At 37.6% G+C, this 18902-nt stretch overlaps 1 long non-coding RNA gene across 1 annotated transcript in view; it reads right to left on the bottom strand.

Annotated features, from left to right (window-relative positions):
• Positions 1–3419: 3419 nt before the first annotated feature.
• Positions 3420–18902, bottom strand: part of LOC140709372 (uncharacterized) — a 34107-nt gene continuing 18624 nt past the window's right edge. Inside the window, exon 4 of the long non-coding RNA XR_012089882.1 lies at positions 3420–3588. This is a non-coding gene — a long non-coding RNA (uncharacterized lncRNA). The remainder of the gene's footprint in view (positions 3589–18902) is intronic.

Here is an 18902-nt window from a genome sequence, read left to right as displayed (position 1 = left end):
GGGAGATACGGGTTCTATTTCTCTTGATGATTACATTTCAAAGAGATAGTTTTCAGGTGTTTGAGAAAGACATTCCTGGGTCATTAAGTTGACAAAAGCCTATCTAGTTTTCAAAATAATTTATGTACATTTTAAAGAGAGGAGAAAGGTACTTATAATTTCAAGTATTCTAAAGTAAATGCTCTGAGAAAAAGAAGGGGGGTGGTCTCTTCCTTTGTTTGCAATATGGAATATCAATCCTGTTGTTTTAACTTTTATTTGTCCTTACAGTTGTTGTCAGAATTGACTAATGTATGTAGAAATGCAAAGGCACTTTGTAAGCTCTTAAATGCTTTTACAAACTGAAAGTGTAATTAACTGGAGTGGACATTTTGGTTCAGACATCTAGAAGGCAGATGGGTGAAGAGGGGCACTGTTGAAGAGGACCTAAATTGAGATAGGGAAGTGGGAAGGAGCAAGCCTCTTGAGGACATGGCAGAGCACTTTGCACCATTAGAACAAATGTGTTGGGAAAGAGTGGAGAATAATATTGTACCCAGAGTACGTTGGAATTTGAATGTCACTAGGGTAATGTAATATTTTTCTGATAGTCAAGAGACATGAAGCAATGGTAATTTCCTCAAGGAGAAATGACGTGAAATTCTATTACAATTTGGATGGTTTGACTTATGGAATGACTGACAGTTGAGAGCCCAGGTGTTATCATCTGATGGATCTGGTTTTAAATTCAAGGTTCAATACTTACCAGCAAGACAAATTCGGACTGATCTCTTAATCTCTCTGCATCTCATTTTCCTTATCACTCTGTACCTTGGTATGTTTCCTCATTTGTAAAACTGGGATAATACCCACTCAGAATCACTGTAAGATTTCTAAGTGTTTAGTCAGTGTCTGAAATACAATAAATGTTAGTCATGATGACTGCTATGACCACCATCTTCATTATGAATAAAAATAGTAAATGAGTTTAGAAGGTTTTGGAACACTTACCTGATGTATACAAAGGCTGTTGAGTGTCTGGTTTGGTTTCTAGTTTTCTACGTTATATAGGAAGGTAGCAAGTATTGCTGATAAGTTGTAAGTTTAATTAACAGAAATTGGACAATAATTTGGTGAAATAAATAGACAAGATTATCATCTGTGGTATATGGGATGCTTTATTGGGCCCAGTTCTTCACCCTTTGTTGTGGAAACTTGAAACTTCTTTTTGTAAGTGGCAGAGTATATTTTCTATATGCATTGTTGTGTCCAATGAGGTGTTGATAGAAATGAGCTAACAGAGGCTTGCAAAAGCAACTGCGCATTTCTACTCTCTTACAACTTTGCTATTACAGTGAGAAGATTGTGTCTGGAGCAACCTGTGACAGTTTGAGAGACGAGTAGAACAGAGTCAAATTGCTCCAGTCATCCCAGCTGACAACCAGGAAATCTCCAGACCTGTGAGAAAGTCCAGCTAAGAACAGGAGAGCTAATTCCATATGCATAAGCTGTCAACTTTTTGTTGCATATCACTGAGATTTGTGGTTGTTTGTTACACAACAACAGCTAACCGATACATCAACAGACAAATATAGTATCAAACCTTCATCAGAAAGAAAAGAAAAAAAAAAGGAGCAGCTATCTTACAAGGTAATTTATTGTAAATATTAAAACAGAAAAAGTATACAAAGTCCCTGACACTTAGGAGACATTTAGTAAGGTCTAGTTTCCGAGACTAAAGGAGTCAACAATATCTATAAAACTTGCACAAAGCATTGAATTTTAAAGTTTTTGATTAGTCTTTATTAGACCCAACAAAGAAAAATATAGACATGCTATTTTAGCGCCCTTAATGCTGGATTTCTGTATGTTTATAACTTTGAAATAGACTACTTTTCTGAATTTTTGTGTATTGCTTTAAAATATCCATTTTATATGACAGACATTAAAGTAAGTCTCTCTTTAAACAATGCAGTGCTCAAGATGAGACTTTATTTTCCCCCATTAATGCAATGGCCTTATTTTCCATTCCCACAATGGACTCAAGCAGTCAGTGATTGGTTAAATTGCTCATTTTGCCTCTTGCCTGGGAGACTTTTGCTGTGAGCAAGCATCAAGCACAAAATCTGACTGCCATGGAACATTAAACAGGTATTCTCCTTTTTAAACTTTGTGATCTCAATTTCCTGGAGTTATCCAATAGAAAACAGATGCAAATTAAGAACTCAAGTCACAAAAATAATAGGTAGCATTTATATTGGCTTCCTATGGAGACACTGCAAAAAAAAGTGCGGAAAGCACAGTTAGCACATCCAAATGAAATGTGTGTTCCTGTGGTTTCATAAATAATCTTGTTCTCTTCCAAATATTGACCTTTCTGGGCTAAATGCAAGGTAAGTGTAAGTCCAAACAGGGTGGAATCATAACAGAAAGCCACCTCTCTTTAGAACATGTCAACGCTTTTATGTGCTCTACTGCTTCTTTTCTAGACATACTGGAGAAGAGGAGTATTTTATTCAGTCTGACTCATGACTACTGAATAGTGAATTAAAGGGCTAGGAAGCTGAGCAGTTTCTGACTCTCTCTCAACTGATAAAAAGACTCAAGCATCCTAGAGAGTCCATTAAGAAGGAGATTCTTTGGTTTGCTGTGTGTGTGTGTGTGTGTGTGTGTGTGTGTGTGTGTGTGTTCACTTTTGTTTTCTATTTGGTTGTTCACTAACTTTAGTTTTGCTTTATGAAAGAAAGAAGGAAAAAGTCCTGAAAAAGACTACGCTGCTCTGCGATGACGCATTTCTGTCGCTCCTTAAGAAAGCTGCGATCATGTATTACCCTACATTAATTAGTGAGAGTTGACACATAGACTTTGATTTTCCCTAGAAATTTTGTAAACTTTGGTGGCAATAATGGAAAGAGAAACAGATACCTGAACCCAAAATGTTGCCTATTACTTAGGAAACTGGAAAAGCAACATGAGGATTGAATATAGCACCAACTTCCACATGGAACTTGTTTTAGATGGTCATTTGGCCTGAACAATTTATACAGTCACATCAATTTTATTGAGAACTTTCATCAGGAAAATCTGTTACACATGTAACACAACTAGGCACTCAGTACTTACTTATGGAGATGAAGTGAGGCTGAGTTGGGGAGATACTAGAGCAAAGTATTGGTCACTTGAATGGTAGGACAAGATGGACATAAACAGTTGAATTCTTTGACATATCCAAGTATTTGTCTTACAGTAGGTAGAATGGCTACTGATTGTTCATTTTTTTAATAATTATTTTGGGAAGAGAAAATCATTAATAAAGAGATCTTGGGTATAAGGAAGGTGTCAACTTCCACTTCAGCTCTTGCATCTTAGATGTCTGCTGGTATCTTATGCCAAAGTGGACTCAATTTGTAAATGCAAGAAACAGACTTCAGTACCTGTTCTGTCAAATTTCCCCTGACCAGATTTTATTTATTTTCAATGCTTCTTTTCTGCTCTCATTTCCACAGCTCTCATATTCCAGGCTCAGAATTTTACTGTTGTTGAGAACTGGCCTATGCCAAGATGTCTGGGTATAATTATTAGGTTATTTGTAGTAGATTTTGGTAGCACCTAAAATTAGATGGAAATGAGGGTTAGCTACTTTCTTTCAACATGAGTACTTGGATATCAGATTATCATAACAGCAAGTGTCACCAAATTCAGCCATACTTAGAGATATTTCTTAGAAACAATATTTTAGAGTGAGAACATGTGGTATTTGGTTTTCTCTCCCTGTGTTAGTTTGCTGACAATGATGGTTTCCAACTTCATCCATGTCCCTGCAAAGGACATGAACTCATCCTTTTTTATGGCTGCATAGTATTCTCTGATATATATGTGCCACATCTTCTTTATCCAATTTATCTTTGATGGGCATTTGGGTTGGTTCCAAGTCTTTGCTATTTTGAATAGTACTGCAACAAACATACATGTGCATGTGTCTTTATAGTGGAATGATTTATAATCCTTTGGGTATCTACCCAGTAATGGGATTGCTGAGTCAAATGATATTTCTGGTTCTAAATCCTTGGAGTTGAACAGTGAGAACACATGGACACAGAGAGGGGAACATCACTCACTGGGGCCTGTTGTGGGGTGGAGAGCTAGGGGAGGAATTAGCATTAGGAGAAATACCTAATGTAGATGACAGGTTGATGGGTGCAGCAAACCACCATGGCACATGTATACCTATGTAACAAACATGCATGTTCTGCACATGTATTCCAGAACTTAAAGTATTAAAAAAACCCAAGAGGGAAAAAAAGAAATGATATTTATTTTAAATGCAGTTCCACAATAACAGCTCAATAGCCTGTTTCATACATTCAGAGATGTACCAATTCTCTGTCCTTTAGGTGCTATGAACATAACATACCAAAGAGGTTGATACAGAACATGCAACAACATAGAAACAAGATACAGCTAGCCTTATAGGCATCATTAGGAAAAGAGAATACTCATTTGTCATAGCTGGATGCAGATCCATTTCAGAATCCAGCCCTCAGTATTGTCCTGGGGAGTGATGGGCAAATATCTCACTGAACATTTTCTTCATACTAGGGAAAGGGGTGCCTTCAAATATCTTGAGCAATGCAGGGATCTTGAATACTACTAATTCATCACCATTGGGAACCTATTTTAATATTTACATTAATTAGCAAAGCCTTTTCTATTAATTGGTGATAAATATGGCTGACTCATAACTGCCTCTGAAGACACCTATGAATTCCTAAGTTAACAACTACTCCTGGATTATGAATTGAAACACACACACATCCATATTGTCTGCAAGTTCATAAATTAAATAACAGAGTTATATACAATATATATTATCGGGAGATCCCACTCCCGATAGTTACATGGGTTCTTTTCTATTTCCTAGATGTCTCAGCCAGTTTGAGAAATAAACGGAAAGAGTACGAGAGAGAAATTTAAAGCTGGGTGCCCAGGGGAGACATCACATGTTGTCAGGATCCATGATGTTGCCCAAGCCATAAAACCAGCAAATTTTTATTAGTGATTTTCAAAAGCGGAGGGAGTGCACAAATAGGGTGTGGGTCACAGAGATCACATACTTCACAAGGTAATAAAATATCACAAAGCAAGTGGAGGCAGGGCAAGATCACAGGACCACAGGATGGGGCAAAATTAAAATTGCTAATGAATTTTCGGGCACACATTGTCATTGATAACATCTTATCAGGAAACAGGGTTTGAGAGCAGACAACCTGTCTGACCACAATTTATTAGGTGGGAATTTTCCTCGTCCTAATAAGCCTGGGAGTGCAACAGGAGACCAGGGCTTATTTCATCCTTTCAACTTCGACCATAAAAGACAGCACGCCTTAAGGGGGCCGTCTATAAAGCTACCTCAGGGTGCATTCTCTTTCTCAGGGATGTTCCTTGCTGAGAAAAAGAATTCAGCGATATTTCTCCTATTTGCTTTTGAAAGAGGAGAAATATGACTCTGTTCCGTCCGGCTCACTGGCAGCCAGAGTCTTTTCTCTGGTGTTCCCTGAACATTGCTGTTATCCTCTTCTTTTTTCAAGATGCCCAGATTTCATATTGTTCAAACACACGTGCCCTACAAACACTCTGTGTAGTTGATGCAATCATCACAGGGTCCTGAGGCAACATTTATCCTCCTTAGTTTACAAAGAATATGATGGGATTAAGAGATAGTAAAGACAGGCATAGGAAATCATAAGGGTATTGACTGGGGAAGTGATAAGTGTCCATGAAATCTTCAGAATTTATGTTCAGAGATTACAGTAAAGACAGGCATAAGAAATTATAAAAGTATTAATTTGGGGAACTAATAAATGTCCATGAAATCTTCACAATTTATGTTCTTCTGCCGTGGCTTCAGCCAGTCCCTCCATTCAGGGTCCCTGACTTCCCACAACAACATATATACAATATAATAGTTACCAAACCTTTTTCTGGCCCTCTCAGCTTTTTTAACACTCACAACGTTTTGAGCCTGACTGTTTTGATTAATGAATGTTGGTGTTCAATTTTGGATCTGCTGTGGTATACAATGTGATTTCAGCAAGCATACCCCCATTTGTACCCCTCACCCAAAGTCTTCTGTATCTCTAGCCACAAAAACCCCCTAGGAAATGCCAACTCTCAGTAGAGGAGGGGAGGCTAACAGACGAGGGGAGGCTGGAGAGAGTAATACTTCCAATTATTTCCAGAATGTTGAAGAGTGAAGTAGATATGATTAAGTAACAATCAGAAGTGGTATTGAACAACAAGAAAAATTATTTCTGATTGAGTATAGTACAAATAATATGCAGTGGTTTTGGATTGAGTTTTTTTTGTATTTGAAATCTGACTTCATCTTTTACTCTATATGGCCTAGTATATATTGCTTAACCTCTTTGAATCTTAGTTTTCTTACCTGTAAAATGGGGATAATTTTTACTACCTTATGACACATATGAAGTTCTTAGGTACTGCCTAAGCATATATTACTTCAATAAATGGTATTAGTGGCACTGTTAGTAGTACTCTGTTATTATTGTTGCTGTTGTTGATATTACTGTACATAAGTTCCTAAAAACTATATGTGAATTTGTAAGAAATCATTGAAAGCCATAAAGTGAATAAGGTTTTTAAGGAGCACATGGAGTGAATTGGTATGTGAATTGGTTACCTATAAACACTAGACACTACTAGTAATTCATATAAATGAGCACTTCTATGTGCACAGATTGCTCATCACATATGGGTCTTTAAAACCCTACCTGTATTTTGCATTATCTCCAGTGGTGCTGTTTCCATTCATAAAAGACAGCAAATGGAGATTTATATGTGCATATAAAGTATAATATGTTTTACACATGCGTTTGACCCCAAAGAGAGGAATGCCAAAGGGGATCTTAAGAATCTGAATTTTAATCCCAAAAGGAAACAATTCTTTATTTTCACAGTAAGTACTCTAGCACAGCGGTTACTAATTTTAAGCTTTGTATAGACCAGATCTTTGTTGTAATTTAAAGTCTACCTCCTACAGGCCATGAAACCTCAGTTGTAGCATCAATACAATGGGAAGAACAAAAAAGTTGCTGTGAAGATGAAATGAGGTAATGCATGGAAAGCATTTAATATAGAACCTGGCATAAAGTAAATGTTAGCTATATCAACTTGACAGCTAAGTAGAAAAATAGAAAATCTCTCAAATGTGCCACTGATATGTTAAACCTGATTTTAAAAAACTATTGCTACATGGCATATTTGGGTCCATCAAAAAATTATTAATATTTTGGCTATTGGGAAAATTTTTGACTATGAACACACACTTTCAAAAGGCACAATGAAGGTTTGTGATCAATCTCAGATCACTGTTTAGGAGAAGCACAGTGCCATCCATAATCTAAAGATGATCTCAATGGGAACTGAGCTAAAGAACATCTGACCCCACTTAAACACAGCCTCCACCTTAGACTGTCATGTCACCATGAACCAAAGCTTAATTTTTCTTCTCAGGCAGGTCCTGACAACTGATTGTGGAAGGAAAATGAGAATTTCAGATGCCTGCTGAGATCTGTGGATGGAGTGCTGTGTCCACAGGGCACTGAGCTCTGGCCAAACCAAAGGCTTGTACTGCATAGGTGCTCTTCAATTTCTATAGCTGGGAACTCTCTTCTTTTTGTAGTGCTTGCCCATTGTAGATGTTTAATAAGTTTGCATTACATACAGGAGAAACTATGAAAGTCCCTTATAAATATAACAACCGTAATAATATAAGGAAATGTGTTTGCTTTTCCAGATACATTCTAGGCCCTGGGCTAAACACTCTTTTAATCCCCACAATGACTATACAAAATAAGCACTATTGTTTTCTTCAGTTTTACAGATGAAGATGCTGAGTCTTAAGAAATTAAATATCTGCTCACAGTTGCATATCTAACAGACATATGGATTCAGGCAATATGACTCCAGAGAGTAGATTGTTCTCCTTTAATCTACAGTACTTCTTTTTTGCAAGTGTCCCTAACCATTAAGTTATAGGGGAACACCAATGACAAATCCTAGAGAAAGTTGCCATTTAAGACCTGAACAAATGTGTTGTAAGGCCAAAGCATCTCTATGCATTAAGGTCAAAGCATTGCTCACCCTCAACGAATAATTAAGACAATCCTTTACTACCTTTAAAACTGACTGGAAACCTTTCACAGTCTCACGCCTATTTTACATTTTTGTCCCATCTCTCTCCACTAGCTCCTCACACCTTTTCTCCAAGTCTAAGCTTCAAACATATTACATTACTTTAATTTCCCAGAACAAGCCTACATTTACTCCTGTCAAGGCTCTGCACTGTCCTTCCCACTGGCCAGAATACAGTCTTCTCCTTTTCTCTGATCAGTATTCCACTGTTCTGTTTAGTATAAGCTGGACCTGGAAAGCCAATGGTCTGACTAGAGGATGAGTGATTCTCTGACAACCTAGCTTTGGTGTTTGCCCATGACATTAGGGGCGCACATCCTTCCAATTACTTTTCCCAGGATTTTACATCTTTTTGAAATAGCACATTTGTCAAGGAAGCAAGAGCAGAAAGTGTTTGGTGCATGCAAAGGTAGAAAAACTCTTGAATTTAAAAGCACTAAACTAGGAGTCAGGCTCCTAGACCCTGGGGTGTGACATTAGTCTGTTTTTGAGCATCTAAGTCCTGGCTGAACAATCACTGGTATGCATTTGTCACAGTCAATATTGAAGATCCTATAGTTGGAGATTGTGAGAATAATAACATTTAAGGCTCATGCACATTTTCTTTACAGTTATTCATTGTTCATTTTGTGCGTCTGTCATCATGGAAGCTACAAAATACCATGTAGATGGCACCTAACTAGCAATAACACTTTGAACAAATGGCCTAAAAGTAGCTGAGAAAAGAAGGACAAGAAAAGATAGAACAATAACGTATCCTGGAAGCCAGATCCTCATTGCATGTATGCACGTTTAAACATTTACAATTAAGAATTGTACAATTTACAATTACAATTGTACATTTACAATTACAATTAAGCATTTCATGGGGGAAAATGAGCAACAAAAGAAAAATGCAACTATATCTTTTAAGGTTAGCCTTTACATTTCAACACCCTGAATAGCTTATTTATCATTTAGGAAAATCTTGAGAGGAGATTATTTAATAATTTACTCGCATTTAATAATATTTATTTAAATAAATTTAAATAAATTTATTAAATATTAAATAATATTTAATAATATTATTTGACAATATGAGTTTTTAACTTCTCTCTTTCTCTCTCTCTCTTTTTTTTTTTTGAGATAGGGTCTACCTCTGTCACTCAGGCTGGAGGACAGTGGCATGATCATAGCTCACTATAATTTCAGTCTCCTAGGCTGAAGAGATCCTCCCAACTCAGCCTCCCGAATAGCTGGGACTGTAAGTGCATCTGGCTAATTAAAAAAACAAATGTTGTAGCAATAGTGTCTATGTTGCCCAGGCTGGTCTCAAACTTCTGGCCTCAAGCTATCCTCCAGCCTTGGCTTCCCAAAGCACTGTGATTGCAGTTGTGAGACAACATGTGGGGCCGACCTCTTTCTCAATTTTCCCACACTGATGACTGATAAGGTAGGGCTTATCATCACCACCTTTTGTACTTTACAAATGGGAAAAAAGAAATAGGGAGGATGAGTGATTTAGAACATTGAACCTTCAAATTCTTTATCTTCTAATTTCAATGATGTTCTCCACATTTCTCTCTGTGCTCTCCCATGTATCACTGGGCTTTAGAACTAAGGCATCAAATATCTGGTCTTTATTATGAAAAAAATAGCCACTTGTCAATGGGTCTTACACTGTGGAAACTCAGCCTCTGTAGTCAGAAAATTATTCTGCCAATTCTTCTCTATCCCTCTCCCTTGTAAGTCTTTGTTCACAATCATCCTTCTATGAAAGGATAGCAGGCTTCAGAAGCCAGGGGGAGCAAAGAGTGAGAACATTCTCACTGGGTCTTGGCCTGCTTCCAGCCCCAGGAAGGGTATCATTTTCAGTCTCATGCTTCCAGTTTCCCTGGAAAAGTCTCACCTCTTTTCCCATACCCAGCCATCCCTAATCTTGCCAGCTTGTGTCTGAATTGTCTCTGTTCATCTCTGCCTTTTCAAAAAACCTAGATGCTTATCTTAGCTATACCATTACAAGCTCCTCTTCTTATCTTTTCTAAGTTTTGTCACTGATACCAACCCTGTTGTCAGGGCTGATTATTGAGATTTTAATCTTTTATATATATATGCGCCTCTGTTTTCTGAATGAGAGAAAGCCTGGATGCTGACTTTGAAGGACGGTACTTATTTGCTCTTCTTGTTTCCTCCAAGGGACACAGAGGCAACATGTTTATGTTTACTATGATTCTGCAATTCCAACAGGATTTGCATAACAGAATACATTTCACTATCATCACCTTATATCAGACCCCCATTACCTTGTTGCCTATGTTATGACAATTGCCTCCTCACTGGCTTCCTTGTGTCTTTCCAAACAGTGTTTCTCAGTAGTGGCAAATAGAATTATCTTTCCCAAATGGAAATCCTCTTTCTCTTCTCTTGTTTAAAATCTCTCACTCAGAGTCTCCCAACAGTCTTCAGGACTAGAATCCACATGCTGTAGAATCACCTCTCAAGCCTTCCAGCCTGTGGTCCCTGGTTGTCTCTTTGGCCTCCCTCCTCTCCTTTCATTCTTTTTGTCATCTGTATTTCTTGCAATTTCCTAAACATGCTGGCCCTCTTGTGACTCTAGAGTTTGGCACATGTTGTCTCATTGTTTAGGATGCCCTTACTTCTGCCTGGCCATTCAATTCTGCAGAACTTACTCAAGCATTATCATCTTAATTACACAAACACCATGGACCTAGGAAAAGAATTCTTTGCCTGGACTCCAACAGTACAATTTCCTGAGAATTTTTCATAGTCTGAGAATATGTGTTCTGCATTATTCATTCTGTGCCTCAGTGCCTCACACGAAGTGAATAATCAGCAAATAATAATCAAATGAACTGTTGATATTCTATGCTCTGTATATGAACATGCACAATACTCCTATAATCCCATCTGCTTAGAAATCCGTCTATTAGCGGTCAAGCAGGATACCACCAAACTGGGAGGCAGAATTCCATCTCTTTTACTGACTCTTCAGGCCACTCCAGGCCACTGAGGGCAGTGGTAAATGAAACAGGTAGAGTCTCTTTCTCCTGGAATTCAAACTGTATTTAAAGAGATAAAAAAACAGACAGGCACACAAATGAATAGATACATGTAAATATATATGTCAAGTTCTTCTAAGAGTTACAAAAAATGAAACAGGATAAAGAGGTTAAAGAAGCAGGTGGGTAAAATTTCAAATAACATGGTCAGTAGAGGCATTTCTGCTAAGGTGATATTTGAACAGAGACCTAAAGGAAATAAAGGAACGAGCACATACACATTTTTAGGGAAAGAGTGTTCCAGGCAGAAGGAACAGTGAGGTCAAAGAGCCTGAGGCAAACCCATGCTTAATATAGCCACCAAAACAGCAAGGCTACTGTGGGATTGCAGCATAGTGAACGAGGGTCAGGTGGTAAAAGACAAGGTCAGAGAGTTGGCAGAGAACACGTCATGCAGAGCGCGAAGCTCATTGTGAGGTATTTGCTTTTTACTGAGAGGGGAATCTAACTGGGGAATTTTGAGTAGATTTGTGGCATGATCTGACCACTTTTTAAAACTCTGACTCTTCTATGGAGTGGACACTGTTGCAGAGCGTGGGCAACTGTAAATGCAGGGAGGCCAGTTAGGCACTGCTAGTGACATGGACTAGGGTGGTAGCAGAGAAAGCAGGGAAAAATCATTCTAGATTTATTTTGAAGGTCTATTTCATAGCATGACATTTTTGCTTTAGAATTGGATTTGAGATGTGTGAGAAATAGAACAATCAGGGATGACTCTAAAATTTCATTTACTGAGATGAGGAAAACTGTACAAAGAGTGGACTTAGCATGGGTAGAGAAGAAGCAAAGGATCAGAGTTAGACGTTAAAATATATAGATAAAATATAGATATTGATACAGAGACAGTTACGCATAGATTATAGATATAGATGCTACATCTATAAGTGAAGATCTTGAGTCAGTAGTAAGATAAATAAGTGTGGGAAATTGGTGAGCTCAAAGTTTGAGATTAAAATCCAGGAATCATCTAAATATGAATGGATTTGCAACCATAGCAGTGGAAGGCATCACCAAGGGAATGAGTAAAAGCACAGACGATGAAGGGCAGGAGCACAGGTCTAGAGAACAGGAGAAGCCGTCAGAAGACACTGAGAAAAAGAAACATCAATTACGAGCAAAACCAAGAGAAAATATTGTCTTGGAAACCAAGTGAAAAAGTAGGTTCAATGAAAACATTATCAGTTGTTTCAATGTTGCTAGTAGGCTGAATAAGATGAGGACTGTGATTACCCCAGAATCTGGTAATATGCAGCTTATTGATGACCCTGGCAAGTGCAGTCTGAGGGAACAGTGAGAACAAACCTGCTAGAAGCAAGTTTATGAGTGATTAGAGAGTAAATAGACAAAGGAGTATAGACAGTTCATATAATAAGCCTGTTGGGCTAATTAATTTTTGAATTTCCTTTCATTTTTAATTTTTACTATTTAAAAAAATCACGTTGATGTTATGTAAGCCAATATTTACATGTGTTGCCAATTCAGAGCGTTTGAGTTCAGCCTAATATTCTGAGTACTGAATTACAAGGAATACACTTTATTTTTCCTTTGAGAATTCAGAAGGCACTTTAACTTTTTTGGAGGCTCAGGGACACTTTTAGCCTTATCAGTTATCATTGTGTGGCAGAGCTGGTTAAGTGTCAGTTCATAGTATTCTAGGTAACAGCTTATTGCATATATAGTCTCACCTTGTCTTTTGCTTCATCCTTCCCTGTGTCATGTGGATCCTATCATTGACTCATTCATCTATTTATTCATCCACCCATCCATCCATCCATCCATATATCCACCTATTCATCCATCCATCTATCCTTCACTTGTTCATCAAGCATTGGAAATATTAATATCTCAGATGTTCTGTGTCCTTTTGTTGGAGACATAGATAGGGAGTCTCTCCTGACTCACAGAAGTCTCCCAAAGCAGGTTGCACAGAACAGGCCCTAGAGGTAAGCAGGTGCAGAGCTATTAAAAGAAGAGAAAATATATGAAGAAAATCTGAGGCATTGTAGTCAGAAGACTATGTTAGTCATAAACCCAGAGTGAATCTTGGGCTGAGACCATAACATTGTGCTAGCATCAGATTCAAAAAGAGGCTTTGGAGAAACTTAGGTGTAGTGTCCATCCAGCCTGAGTCAGCAAAATAATTCAGGATGAAGTCTTTATGTGGGGGGTGTTAACAACCCACTTTTATGTTATGGAAGTTTAAGTAAAGGGTGCAGGACTGATAGCAAAAGGTAGTATGCAGTACTAGAATAAAACATGATTAAAGTAACGAAAACTTTTCTATGATAAAGATATGATTACGACATAGAGGAGCAAATGCTGTCTTTCCTTTCCTTTTCTTTTTTTTTTTTTTTTTTTGAGACAGAGTCTGGCTCTGTGCAGTGGCATAATCTTGGCTCACTGCAACCTCTACCCCCCTGGTTCAAGCAATTCTACTGTCTCAGCCTCCTGAATAGCTGGGGTTACAGGTGCATGCCACCACACCCAGCTACATTTTGTATTTTTAGTAGAGACAGGGTTTTGCCATATTGGCCAGGCTGGTCTCAAGCTCCCGACCTCAAGTGATCTGCCGGCCTCGGCCTCCCAAAGTGCTGGGATTATAGGCATGAGCCACTGCACCTGGCATTTCCTTTCCCTTTATTCCTTCTTTATCTATTCTCCTTCCCTTGCTGAGTCTATTCTTTTTTCTTATACACAGCACAAAAAAAAATTGCGATACAATCCATGGTGATGAAAATCAGAATAAAAAACACATTTCTTTTTTAAAGCACATTATTGAGCTTTAATCTAAATTAAGCCACCCCTTTTCCTTTAACTTCATTTCTTAAGTTATACATCTAATTTTTTTTTCTCAAAGACAGTTATTTTCCAGAAGTGACATTCTTGACACTTTCTCAATGGGTAGAAAACATTGCATTATATGATATTTTAAGTGCAACTTCCAGCACAGCAACATGGATGAGCACAGTCAATACAAGAGAGATAGCAAACTAGAAAAATGGTCTGCAATATTTTTACTCTTTGGTACTTCAGCAGGTCAAGGGAAATAATAATTTGGCTTTACGTGTAGGGGTTCCGAATCAAAGCCAGTGAAGCAGAACGAAGTCAGGCTATCAGATGAAGATGCTTGTGGCTCCTACAGGAAGAAACTTTCGCTGCCAAAGAAAGAGGATCCTGACACTCACACCTGCCTCTCTATCAGACACTTAAGACAATTGGAGCAGTGGAACAGATGTGCCTAGAGATATCAAATAGATGTACTTGATAGGGGACGCATAGAGCAGGTTGGCTTCAAGTTCTTGAGGAAAGTAAGTTGCTGCAATTCATGGAACTGAGAAGGCTCATTATGTGGGACACTCCTTATTAGGATGTGGATCTTCCTGAGAGAATTCTCCGCCAGAGCCTTAAGGATTTTTACCTTGCTCAAGAGGATTCTAAGTCTTGAAATTGATTTCTCTTCTAAAATAGGTTAGACTTTCCCTCCTGCCTTGAAAAAAGATGTTTCCAGTAGTTATGACAGAGAGAAAGAGAAAAAGAAAAGTATCTTCAACCCCAGGGCCTGTTTCTGAATTAAAAAGGAGTAGCTATGTTTTACTGATGGATCTTAAGACTAATTACTAAAGGGTAAGACGGCCGAAACTCTAGAGTGTTTTCACTCTTCCCTGTGGTCAGAATCCAATAATGTAGATATATATACCAAAGGACAGTAATGTCAATTATTTTGAAAAAGACATGAGCACCTACCAAGTGCACAGTCTGGAAACATTCTCCCCTCTGGCATGATCCTGTCGAGTGCAGAGTAGTATCCTTGAACCCAAAGTTTCATCTCAATATTGTAAAATAGCATTTCTGAGCTCAGTTACCCTCATCTAAAACACTGATAATTCCTACTGAGTTTACAGTGTGGTGAAAAGATGAAGTAGCACTCATATAACTCTAGTTAAACTATAACTTGCTATAAACTTTTATTAATCTAACTCCACTGTTGGCCACTAAGTTGCTCAAGGATAAGGATAATTATCACTGAATCCCCAGTACCTGGCATATTTTAAATATTAAATAAGTACTTCTTAAAGTGAAATGTGAGAAATTATTAGTATGATTACTCTTCTTCTTACACATTGTTTTTTGTGCTCCTATATCCTCATGTCCCTGCTGATTCCTAGTACCTGTGGAACTATTCTCTCTCTACCACCCCAATCCTGGCAAACATTATTATACTCTAGAGCTTATGCTACCCAGTCTGTTAGTCACTACCACATGTACCTACAGAGCCCTGGAAATGCTGCTAGTGTAACTGAGAAACCAAATTTTTAATTTTAATTAATTTAAATGTAAAAACTGGCCCTACATTCAGTTATAGAGAACTTTTAAGTGTATTTGAAACATCATAGATACATACATCAACTTTTTCTCTAAATATTATAAAAACTAAATGCAGATCAAGTATTTCTGATGAAAATTTAGCATCCTAGTTATGCTATAATTCTAAAGAAAACATAAAAAGAGTAAAAATTATAGTAATTAAACATTTTATAATGTAAAATCAGTTTTATAATGATTACATGTTAAAATGATACTAGTTTGAATATATTAAGTTAAAATATATTATTAAAATTAATTTCATCAACTCATTTTTGCACGTTAAAATTATATTAGTTTGAATATATTAGGTTAAAAATACATTATTAAAATTAATCTCATCAACTCTTTTTTGCATTTTGTTTACATTTCTAAATGTGGCTGCTAGAAAACTAAAAATTGTATATGTTTCTTATATTTTTATTGAACTTTGCTTCTCAAGGGAACCTCCACTGATGGCTACCTTGTGCTCTTCTTTCAATCAATACCCTGAACTTGAAACTCAGTTTGAGACTATTTGAAGTAAGGACAATGATGATGATGAAGATCACTGTAACGACAGATAGCACCTTGATTTTATTACTTACATGGCATTCTAGAGTTTACAAAGCAATCTTACCTATATCATTATATTAAACCTTACCATTCCCTGTGATGTACTATAAAATTTATTGAAGCTCAGAAAAGTCAAGAGACTTATCCTGTTATTGTGCTCATTTTTGGCAGGGCTTATATTGGAACCCACATGTCCTGGTCATAAAGGGCCTTTTCTACCCATCTCACTGGTCTTTCACTTTTGTATTGTCTGTGATTTCATTGTTGATTATAATAGTGTGTCAAGCATAATTACATACAGTTGTAAAACGTCTACTGAGCTCAATCGTTGTACCATGCCAAATAGTGACCAATGGTTAGAATTGATAGCTAGCCCGTTGTTGAATCATATTTGGAATGATTTCCTTTTTCCCACAAATCAACAGCAACAAAGTTCAAATCCTAGCACTAAAATTTTTCATAACTCTCTGGAGTGAATCTTTCACTCAAGTACTGTCAGAGCACCTAAATGACAGAGACCAGGAATTTCCTTCAGCTTACATGGCCATACATTCATCCTACATGGCCATTAAGTGTAGCTGCCTGCTAGTGAATGATTGTCTATGTTACAAAATTGAGTCTGAAACTTGTTTATGTGAATTGTTAATGTGTGGAAATTGCTAAGGGAAGTACTAAGATGTAGAGTCTTCTTGAGAGCCTTTCTGTATCATCTTTAGAAATAATTTAATGACCACATTCTGTAGCCAGCATCTCACAAACTGGCAAGAATGAGAAAGGAAAAGAATTGCTGTAAAGTAGGGCAACATATGATCAAAGCATATTCCTTTAACTTGTGTCCAGTACCCCCCATGTGTTGGAAGATTTCATCATCTCATTTAATTTAAACATAAAATAGTCTCTTAAGAGAGATATTATTACCATTTTATAACTAGAGGCCACGAGCGGAAAATGGTAAGGGGCTCAATCTTACACCAATTGCTATGGCTTGATATCTTTATTTTTCCTTCTGTGTAGAAAGCTACTGTTATGGTTCATTGCAATAAACACTAGGCTTTGAATCAGAATTCAATCCAAACTATAGGCACTATACTTAGGATTATTAATACTCAAGATTCAAAATGATTCACAATGCTTAAGATTTAAATTCAGGCACAATATTCAATCTCTATCCAACATCATTGAACACTGTTTTTATTCATTTATTTATTCATTCAACAAGTGGTTGCTGATTGCCAAACCCTATGTTAAATTACTGGACGTGCTGAAGACAAATGAGATGCATCTGGAAAAGTACTTTATAAAGCAACAAATACTTCAAAGTGCTTATTTCTATTCTTTACTAGTAATGATAAAATAGTCTGTGGTTGACTGAAGAAATACTATTACCTTTTCCTGGAGGCAAAGATTAAAGCAATAGACACCCTCCTCAGCCAGAATGACCCAGGCCAGAAGCCACAGTGTCAACTTGGAAAACTCCTCCTTCCTCATCTCCACATCATGTCTGCAGCCTTAACTGCTTGACACCTGACAACTACTCTCATCCCCATTGCTGTTGTTTTGTTTAGTGTCATGATCTTTTTGAATGGGCAATTGTGATGATCTCTTAACCTGTTTATTGACCCCAAACTTCACCTGTTTTCCACACTGCTGCCAGAGTCAGGACCCCTTAGTGTGGGCTCAAAGGTGATGATTTGTATCTCTAGCTGCTATTAACCCCACCCACTCACCCCTGCATTGCAGATAGACTCAGACACTTTCCCATACAAGTCAGACGGATTGAAATCTCCATGCCCGATCATGTGTCTGCCTGTACTCAGAATGCCCTTTCCCTGGTTCTTCACCTAATGAGCTCTTACTGATCTTTCAAAAGTTATCTTATCAGTCACTTTTAGCTTTTATGTTCAAATCCCTTACCTCCAACACTTAGGTTAAATTGACCAACCTCTCATCCTTCTTTATTATCCTTAAATAAGCATAAAATATGATGTTACTATAGCACTACCAATAAATACTTAGCTGCATTTTTTAGTTTACACGAGAGGCTCACCCACCAAACTGTACGCTCCTTGAGATAGAGCGCTGTGTGTTATTCATCCCTAATGCTTGCAAAGAAGCAGGCACTCAGTCCATGTTTACTGAAAAAGTGAATTAATAATTATCTTGCTACTGCCTAAAATCTTTCAGTAGATGTCTGTTTTATATGAAATAAAGTCTGAAATCATTTCAAAGCTATACCAGGCCCTTCCTCCCAAGGTTCTTGCATAATATAGAGTCTCATCTCTTGCTGTGTCCATACAGTTATTCATAATCCTATTATACTAAAATATAAGCAATTCTCCCATTGAGTCTTAGGGTTTCAGGCTTCCAGGCCTTGACTCATCTAAGTTCACAGTTGAATTATTTCAGGGTCTGGTTAGTCATGCTGTCCCTGTACTAAGGGCCAGATGAGAAAGGGCTTGTGGGAGCTCTTTGTTACCTATAGATCTGAAGAGAGTGGGTGTGCTGAAATGTAGGCCAATCTTTAAAAAGAGAAACCTAAAATGTTTCTGGACCATTTTATATACCCCAGGTCTTGCCAATTCTGTCTCTCTCCAGCTGAAGTTCTCTAAAGCTTCCCTGCCCTCTACTCTCATACCCTACTTGGTGCTCAGGTCTTTTTCTGTGGATGCACATGAGTCTCGCTGTTTCCTAGCCCTGCCTATATTTGCATCATAAGGTTCTAACTGGAATCTT

This window comes from Chlorocebus sabaeus, chromosome 20 (genome assembly GCF_047675955.1).
Source record: "Chlorocebus sabaeus isolate Y175 chromosome 20, mChlSab1.0.hap1, whole genome shotgun sequence".
Lineage (NCBI taxonomy): Eukaryota > Metazoa > Chordata > Mammalia > Primates > Cercopithecidae > Chlorocebus > Chlorocebus sabaeus.
This window is presented reverse-complemented; position numbering and strand designations above follow the sequence as displayed.